This window comes from Nerophis lumbriciformis, linkage group LG14, assembly GCF_033978685.3.
Source record: "Nerophis lumbriciformis linkage group LG14, RoL_Nlum_v2.1, whole genome shotgun sequence".
In the NCBI taxonomy this organism is placed as follows: domain Eukaryota; kingdom Metazoa; phylum Chordata; class Actinopteri; order Syngnathiformes; family Syngnathidae; genus Nerophis; species Nerophis lumbriciformis.
Genome location: NC_084561.2, coordinates 4780845 through 4789899, shown reverse-complemented (window position 1 = coordinate 4789899; position 9055 = coordinate 4780845).

Genomic DNA, 9055 nt, shown 5'->3' with positions numbered 1-9055 from the left:
CTTCTAACAGTGAATACTATTATTACCCCATTTTTTAATGCATTTTATTAGTAGATTTTTTTTAAAATACTCAAATGTAAAAAAAATATATGGTAAGTTGTAATAATTTCACCTCAAAATGTAGTGTATATTACTGTAAATGGACAAACAGTGCTGCTGATTTTATGGTAAAAAAAAAAAAAGGCAGCTCAAATTTTGCTGTAAAATTTACATTTGTTTTTTTACTGTAAATAAAAAAAACTGCAATTTTACAGTAAAATTATTTGTAAAATTTACATTTGTTTTTTTTACTGTAAATTTTAAAAAAAATGCAATTTTACAGTAAAATTATTTTTTACAGCAAATCAATAAGTGTAGATTTTTCGCTGTATTTGTTTCTCCAAATTAGTGCCGACAAATTGAATATAAAGTAGCCAGAATGTGAGGAAAATAATCAAACAACTATAGTCATTATTCACTTAAATGTGAATAATGTTTGTTTGGCCCCAGAGGGCCGCGTCTAACAGTGAATACTATTATTACCCCATTTTTTAATGCATTTTATTAGTAGATTTTTTTTTAAGAACTTAAATGTAAAAAAAATATATGGTAAGTTGTAATAATTTCACCTCAAAATGTAGTGTATATTACTGTAAATGGACAAACAGTGCTGCTGTTTTTATGGTAAAAAAAAACAAAAACAGGCAGCTCAAATTTTGCTGTAAAATTTACATTTGTTTTTTTACTGTAAATAAAAAAAACTGCAATTTTACAGTAATATTATTTGTAAAATTTACATTTGTTTTTTTACTGTAAATAAAAAAACTGCAATTTTACAGTAAAATTATTTTTTTTACAGCAAAACAATAAGTGTAGATTCTTCTTTGTATTTGTTTTTCCAAATTAGTGCCGACAAATTGAATATAAAGTAGCCAGAATGTGAGGAAAATAATCAAACAACTATAGTCATTATTCACTTAAATGTGAATAATGTTTGTTTGGCCCCAGAGGGCCGCTTCTAACAGTGAATACTATTATTACGCTATTTTTTAATGCATTTTATTAGTAGATTTTTTTAAAAATACTCAAATGTAAAAAAAATATATGGTAAGTTGTAATAATTTCACCTCAAAATGTAGTGTATATTACTGTAAATGGACAAACAGTGCTGCTGAATTTATGGTAAAAAAAAAAAAAGGCAGCTCAAATTTTGCTGTAAAATTTACATTTGTTTTTGTACTGTAAATAAAAAAACTGCAATTTTACAGTAAAATTATTTGTAAAATTTACATTTGTTTTTTTTACTGGAAATAAAAAAAACTGCAATTTTACAGTAAAATACTTTTTTACCACAAATCAATAAGTGTAGCTTTTTCAGTGTATTTGTTTCTCCAAATTAGTGCCGACAAATTGAATATAAAGTAGCCCGAATGTGAGGATAATAATCAAACAACTATAGTCATTATTCACTTAAATGTGAATAATGTTTGTTTGGCCCCAGAGGGCCGCTTCTAACAGTGAATACTATTATTACGCCATTTTTTAATGCATTTTATTAGTAGATTTTTTTTTAAATACTCTAATGTAAAACAAAATATATGGTAAGTTGTAATAATTTCACCTCAAAATGTAGTGTATATTACTGTAAATGGACAAACAGTGCTGCTGATTTTATGGTAAAAAAAAAAAAAAAAGGCAGCTCAAATTTTGCTGTAAAATTTGCATTTGTTTTTTTACTGTAAATAAAAAAAACTGCAATTTTACAGTAAAATTATTTGTAAAATTTACATTTGTTTTTTTACTGTAAATAAAAAAAACTGCAATTTTACAGTAAAATTATTTTTTACAGCAAATCAATAAGTGTAGATTTTTCGCTGTATTTGTTTCTCCAAATTAGTGCCGACAAATTGAATATAAAGTAGCCAGAATGTGAGGAAAATAATCAAACAACTATAGTCATTATTCACTTAAATGTAAATAATGTTTGTTTGGCCCCAGAGGGCCGCTTCTAACAGTGAATACTATTATTACGCCATTTTTTAATGCATTTTATTAGTAGATTTTTTTTTAAATACTCAAATGTAAAAAAATATATATGGTAAGTTGTAATAATTTCACCTCAAAATGTAGTGTATATTACTGTAAATGGACAAACAGTGCTACTGTTTTTATGGTAAAAAAAAAACAAAAAAACAGGCAGCTCAAATTTTGCTGTAAAATTTACATTTGTTTTTTTTTTACTGTAAATAAAAAAAACTGCAATTTTACAGTAAAATTATTTGTAAAATTTACATTTGTTTTTTTACTGTAAATAAAAAAAACTGCAATTTTACAGTACAATTATTTTTTACAGCAAATCAATAAGTGTAGCTTTTTCGGTGTATTTGTTTCTCCAAATTAGTGCCGACAAATTGAATATAAAGTAGCCAGAATGTGAGGAAAATAATCAAACAACTATAGTCATTATTCACTTAAATGTGAATAATGTTTGTTTGGCCCCAGAGGGCCACTTCTAACAGTGAATACTATAATTACGCAATTTTTTAATGCATTTTATTAGTAGATTTTTTTTTAAATACTCAAATGTAAAAAAAATATATGGTAAATTGTAATAATTTCACCTCAAAATGTAGTGTATATTACTGTAAATGGACAAACAGTGCTGCTGATTTTATGGTAAAAAAAAAAAAAAAGGCAGCTCAAATTTTGCTGTAAAATTTACATTTGTTTTTTTACTGTAAATAAAAAAACTGCAATTTTACAGTAAAATTATTTGTAAAATTTACATTAGTTTTTTTACTGTAAATAAAAAAAACTGCAATTTTACAGTAAAATTATTTTTTACAGCAAATCAATAAGTGTAGATTTTTCGGTGTATTTGTTTTTCCAAATTAGTGCCGACAAATTGAATATAAAGTAGCCAGAATGTGAGGAAAATGATCAAACAACTATAGTCATTATTCACTTAAATGTGAATAATGTTTGTTTGGCCCCAAAGGGCCACTTCTAACAGTGAATACTATTATTACGCCATTTTTAATGCATTTTATTAGTAGATTTAAAAAAAAATACTCAAATGTAAAAAAATATATATGGTAAGTTGTAATAATTTCACCTCAAAATGTAGTGTATATTACTGTAAATGGACAAACAGTGCTGCTGATTTTATGTTAAAAAAAAAAAGGCAGCTAAAATTTTGCTGTAAAATTTACATTTGTTTTTTTTTACTGTAAATAAAAAAACTGCAATTTTACAGTAAAATTATTTGTAAAATTTACATTTGTTTTTTTACTGTAAATAAAAAAAACTGCAATTTTACAGTAAAATTATTTTTTACAGCAAATCAATAAGTGTAGATTTTTCGGTGTATTTGTTTCTCCAAATTAGTGCCGACAAATTGAATATAAAGTAGCCAGAATGTGAGGAAAATAATCAAACAACTATAGTCATTGTTCACTTAAATGTGAATAATGTTTGTTTGGCCCCAGAGGACCGCTTCTAACAGTGAATACTATTATTACGCTATTTTTTAATGCATTTTATTAGTAGATTTTTTTTTAAATACTCAAATGTAAAAAAATATATATGGTAAGTTGTAATAATTTCACCTCAAAATGTAGTGTATATTACTGTAAATGGACAAACAGTGCTGCTGATTTTATGGTAAAAAAAAAAAAGGCAGCTGAAATTTTGCTGTAAAATTTACTTCTTTTTTTTTACTGTAAATAAAAAAAACTGCAATTTTACAGTAACATTATTTGTAAAATTTACATTTGTTTTTTACTGTAAATAAAAAAAACTGCAATTTTACAGTAAAATTATTTTTTACAGCAAATCAATAAGTGTAGATTTTTCGGTGTATTTGTTTCTCCAAATTAGTGCCGACAAATTGAATGTAAAGTAGCCAGAATGTGAGGAAAATAATCAAACAGCTATAGTCATTATTCACTTAAATGTGAATAATGTTTGTTTGGCCCCAGAGGGCCGCTTCTAACAGTGAATACTATTATTACCCCATTTTTTAATGCATTTTATTAGTAGATTTTTAAAAAAATACTCAAATGTAAAAAAATATATATGGTAAGTTGTAATAATTTCACCTCAAAATGTAGTGTATATTACTGTAAATGGACAAACAGTGCTGCTGTTTTTATGGTAAAAAAAAAAAGGCAGCTCAAATTCTGCTGTAAAATTTACATTTGTTTTTTTACTGTAAATAAAAAAAACTGCAATTTTACAGTAACATTATTTGTAAAATTTACATTTGTTTTTTTACTGTAAATAAAAAAAACTGCAATTTTAAAGTAAAATTGTTTTTTACAGCAAATCAATAAGTGTAGCTTTTTCGGTGTATTTGTTTCTCCAAATTAGTGCCGACAAATTGAATATAAAGTAGCCAGAATGTGAGGAAAATAATCAAACAACTATAGTCATTATTCACTTAAATGTTAATAATGTTTGTTTGGCCCCAGAGGGCCGCTTCTAACAGTGAATACTATTATTACGCTATTTTTTAATGCATTTTATTAGTAGATTTTTTTAAAAATACTCAAATGTAAAAAAAAATATATGGTAAGTTGTAATAATTTCACCTCAAAATGTAGTGTATATTACTGTAAATGGACAAACAGTGCTGCTGATTTTATGTTAAAAAAAAAAAAGGCAGCTAAAATTTTGCTGTAAAATTTACATTTGTTTTTTTACTGTAAATAAAAAAACTGCAATTTTACAGTAAAATTATTTGTAAAATTTACATTTGTTTTTTTACTGTAAATAAAAAAAACTGCAATTTTACAGTAAAATACTTTTTTACCACAAATCAATAAGTGTAGCTTTTTCAGTGTATTTGTTTCTCCAAATTAGTGCCGACAAATTGATTATAAAGTAGCCAGAATGTGAGGAAAATAATCAAACAACTATAGTCATTATTCACTTAAATGTGAATAATGTTTGTTTGGCCCCAGAGGGCCGCTTCTAACAGTGAATACTATTATTACGCTATTTTTTTAATGCATTTTATTAGTAGATTTTTTTTTAAATACTCAAATGTAAAAAAAATATATGGTAAGTTGTAATAATTTCACCTCAAAATGTAGTGTGTATTACTGTAAATGGACAAACAGTGCTGCTGATTTTATGGTAAAAAAAAAAAAAAAGGCAGCTCAAATTTTGCTGTAAAATTTACTTCTTTTTTTTTACTGTAAATACAAAAACTGCAATTTTACAGTAAAATTATTTGTAAAATTTACATTTGTTTTTTTACTGTAAATAAAAAAAACTGCAATTTTACAGTAAAATAATTTTTTACAGCAAATCAATAAGTGTAGATTTTTCGGTGTATTTGTTTCTCCAAATTAGTGCCGACAAATTGAATATAAAGTAGCCAGAATGTGAGGAAAATAATCAAACAACTATAGTCATTATTCACTTAAATGTGAATAATGTTTGTTTGGCCCCAGAGGGCCGCTTCTAACAGTGAATACTATTATTACGCCATTTTTTAATGCATTTTATTAGTAGATTTTTTTTTAAATACTCAAATGTAAAGAAATATATATGGTAAGTTGTAATAATTTCACCTCAAAATGTAGTGTATATTACTGTAAATGGACAAACAGTGCTGCTGATTTTATGGAAAAAAAAAAAAAGGCAGCTCAAATTTTGCTGTAAAATTTACATTTGTTTTTTTACTGTAAATAAAAAGAACTGCAATTTTACAGTACAATTATTTGTAAAATTTACATTTGTTTTTTTACTGTAAATAAAAAAAACTGCAATTTTACAGTAAAATTATTTTTTTTACAGCAAATCAATAAGTGTAGCTTTTTCGGTGTATTTGTTTCTCCAAATTAGTGCCGACAAATTGAATATAAAGTAGCCAGAATGTGAGGAAAATAATCAAACAACTATAGTCATTATTCACTTAAATGTGAATAATGTTTGTTTGGCCCCAGAGGGCCGCTTCTAACAGTGAATACTATTATTACGCTATTTTTTAATGCATTTTATTAGTAGATTTTTTTTTAAATACTCAAATGTAAAGAAATATATATGGTAAGTTGTAATAATTTCACCTCAAAATGTAGTGTATATTACTGTAAATGGACAAACAGTGCTGCTGTTTTCATGGTAGAAAAAAAAAAAGGCAGCTCAAATTTTACTGTAAAATTTACATTTGTTTTTTTTACTGTAAATTAAAAAAACTGCAATTTTACAGTAAAATTATTTGTAAAATTTACATTTGTTTTTTACTGTAAATAAAAAAACTGCAATTTTACAGTAAAATTATTTTTTTTTACAGCAAATCAATAAGTGTAGCTTTTTCGGTGTATTTGTTTCTCCAAATTAGTGCCGACAAATTGAATATAAAGTAGCCAGAATGTGAGGAAAATAATCAAACAACTATAGTCATTATTCACTTAAATGTGAATAATGTTTGTTTGGCCCCAGAGGACCGCTTCTAACAGTGAATACTATTATTACCCCATTTTTTAATGCATTTTATTAGTAGATTTTTTTTAAAATACTCAAATGTAAAAAAATATATATGGTAAGTTGTAATAATTCCACCTCAAAATGTAGTGTATATTACTGTAAATGGACAAACAGTGCTGCTGATTTTATGGTAAAAAAAAAAAAGGCAGCTCAAATTTTGCTGTAAAATTTACATTTGTTTTTTTACTGTAAATAAAAAAAACTGCAATTTTACAGTAATATTATTTGTAAAATTTACATTTGTTTTTTTACTGTAAATAAAAAAAAATGCAATTTTAAAGTAAAATTATTTTTTACAGCAAATCAATAAGTGTAGATTCTTCGGTGTATTTGTTTCTCCAAATTAGTGCCGACAAATTGAATATAAAGTAGCCAGAATGTGAGGAAAATAATCAAACAACTATAGTCATTATTCACTTAAATGTGAATAATGTTTGTTTGGCCCCAGAGGGCCGCTTCTAACAGTGAATACTATTATTACCCCATTTTTTAATGCATTTTATTAGTAGATTTTTTTTTAAATACTCAAATGTAAAAAAAATATATGGTAAGTTGTAATAATTTCACCTCAAAATGTAGTGTATATTACTGTAAATGGACAAACAGTGCTGCTGATTTTATGGTAAAAAAAAAAAAAGACAGCTCAAATTTTGCTGTAAAATTTACATTTGTTTTTTTACTGTAAATAAAAAAAACTGCAATTTTACAGTAAAATTATTTGTAAAATTTACATGTGTTTTTTTACTGTAAATAAAAAAAACTGCAATTTTAAAGTAACATTGTTTTTTACAGCAAATCAATAAGTGTAGATTTTTCGGTGTATTTGTTTCTCCAAATTAGTGCCGACAAATTGAATATAAAGTAGCCAGAATGTGAGGAAAATAATCAAACAACTATAGTCATTATTCACTTAAATGTGAATAATGTTTGTTTGGCCCCAGAGGGCCACTTCTAACAGTGAATATTATTGTTACGCCATTTTTTAATGCATTTTGCTAGTATATTAAAAAAAAAAACATGGTAAATTGCAATAATTTCACCTCAAAATGTAGTGTATATTACTGTAAATGGACAAACAGTACTGTTGTTTTTATGGTAAAAAAAAAAAAAGGCAGCTCAAATTTTACTGTAAAATTTACATTTGTTTTTTTGCAATTTTACAGTAAAGTTTTGGCACTGAGCTACCAATTTATTGTTTTTGTTTTTTTTACCGCTAATCAACAAGACAGTATTTTTGGGTGTATTACTGTAAAAGCCAAAACAACACCACAGTTTATTACAGTTAAAAAAGTACAGTTTTTTTTCATTAACACAAAAATGCTGTAAAAACCACAGTAAATTTCACAATTTTACCATAAAATCTATTGCTTACTTTTACATTTGCACAATTTGATGGATAACTTGCTTTGAAATCATTATTATTAGTATTTATTTCTACTTAAAAAAATGGTTTGAATGTTTGATCATATATTTTTTCATAATTAGACATTGTTTAAGTTAACATCATTTGCGATTACTTGGAGTACATATATTTTTTAAGAAAGAATACATTTGGTAAGAAAAATTACACTACTTTATTGATACTTATTATTTTTACAGGATTTCAAGGGCCAAATGAAATGAAGTGGCGGGCCACATCTGGCCCCCGGGCCTTGAGATTGACACATGTGCCCTAAAATATCATTAAAACCCGATTTTTGTATTTAGTTTTCCAAATTAGTGCCTACAAATTGAATATAAAGTAGCCAGAATGTAAGTAAAATAATCAAACAACTATAGTCATAGTCATTATTCACTTAAATACGATTATTAATCTGTCAAGTTTCCCTTGACTTTATAGTGTAAGGTCGAGATTAGCTGAGTCATGAATAATTATTATTTTAGCATGTCAGCAGAGGACATTTTACTCGCACTTTGCAAAACGTGTTCTGCAGAAATTCCACTGGTAAGGAAAAAGACTAATTTCAACACAACAAAACTGAGGAGTCACTTTAAAATTCACCATTGTGAAGATTTGTGGGAGCAGTACGAAGCTGTATATGTATGTGCATATATATATGTGTATATATATATATATATATATATATATATATATATATATATATGTATATATATATATATCAGTGACGTGCGGTGAGGTTGATGGCTGGTGAGGCACTGACTTCATCACAATCAGATTTACAAACATATGAACCCTAAAGAGTATCTTATTCACCATTTGATTGGCAACAGTTAACGGGTTATGTTTAAAAGCTCATACCAGCATTCTTCCCTGCTTGGCACTCAGCATCAAGGCTTGGAATTGGGGGTTAAATCACCAAAAATGATTCCCGGGCGCGGCGCCGCTGCTGCCCACTGCTCCCCTCACCTCCCAGGGGGTGAACAAGGGGATGGGTCAAATGCAGAGGACAAATTTCATTACACCTAGTGTGTGTGTGACAATCATTGCTACTTTAACTTAACTTTAACTTTACACATACAAACTGTAGCACACAAAAAAGCACATTTAATAAAAACGTTATTATGGTCTTACCTTTACTTATAAGTGCGGGAACAGTGGTGTTCGTGTTGGAGGAGTTGT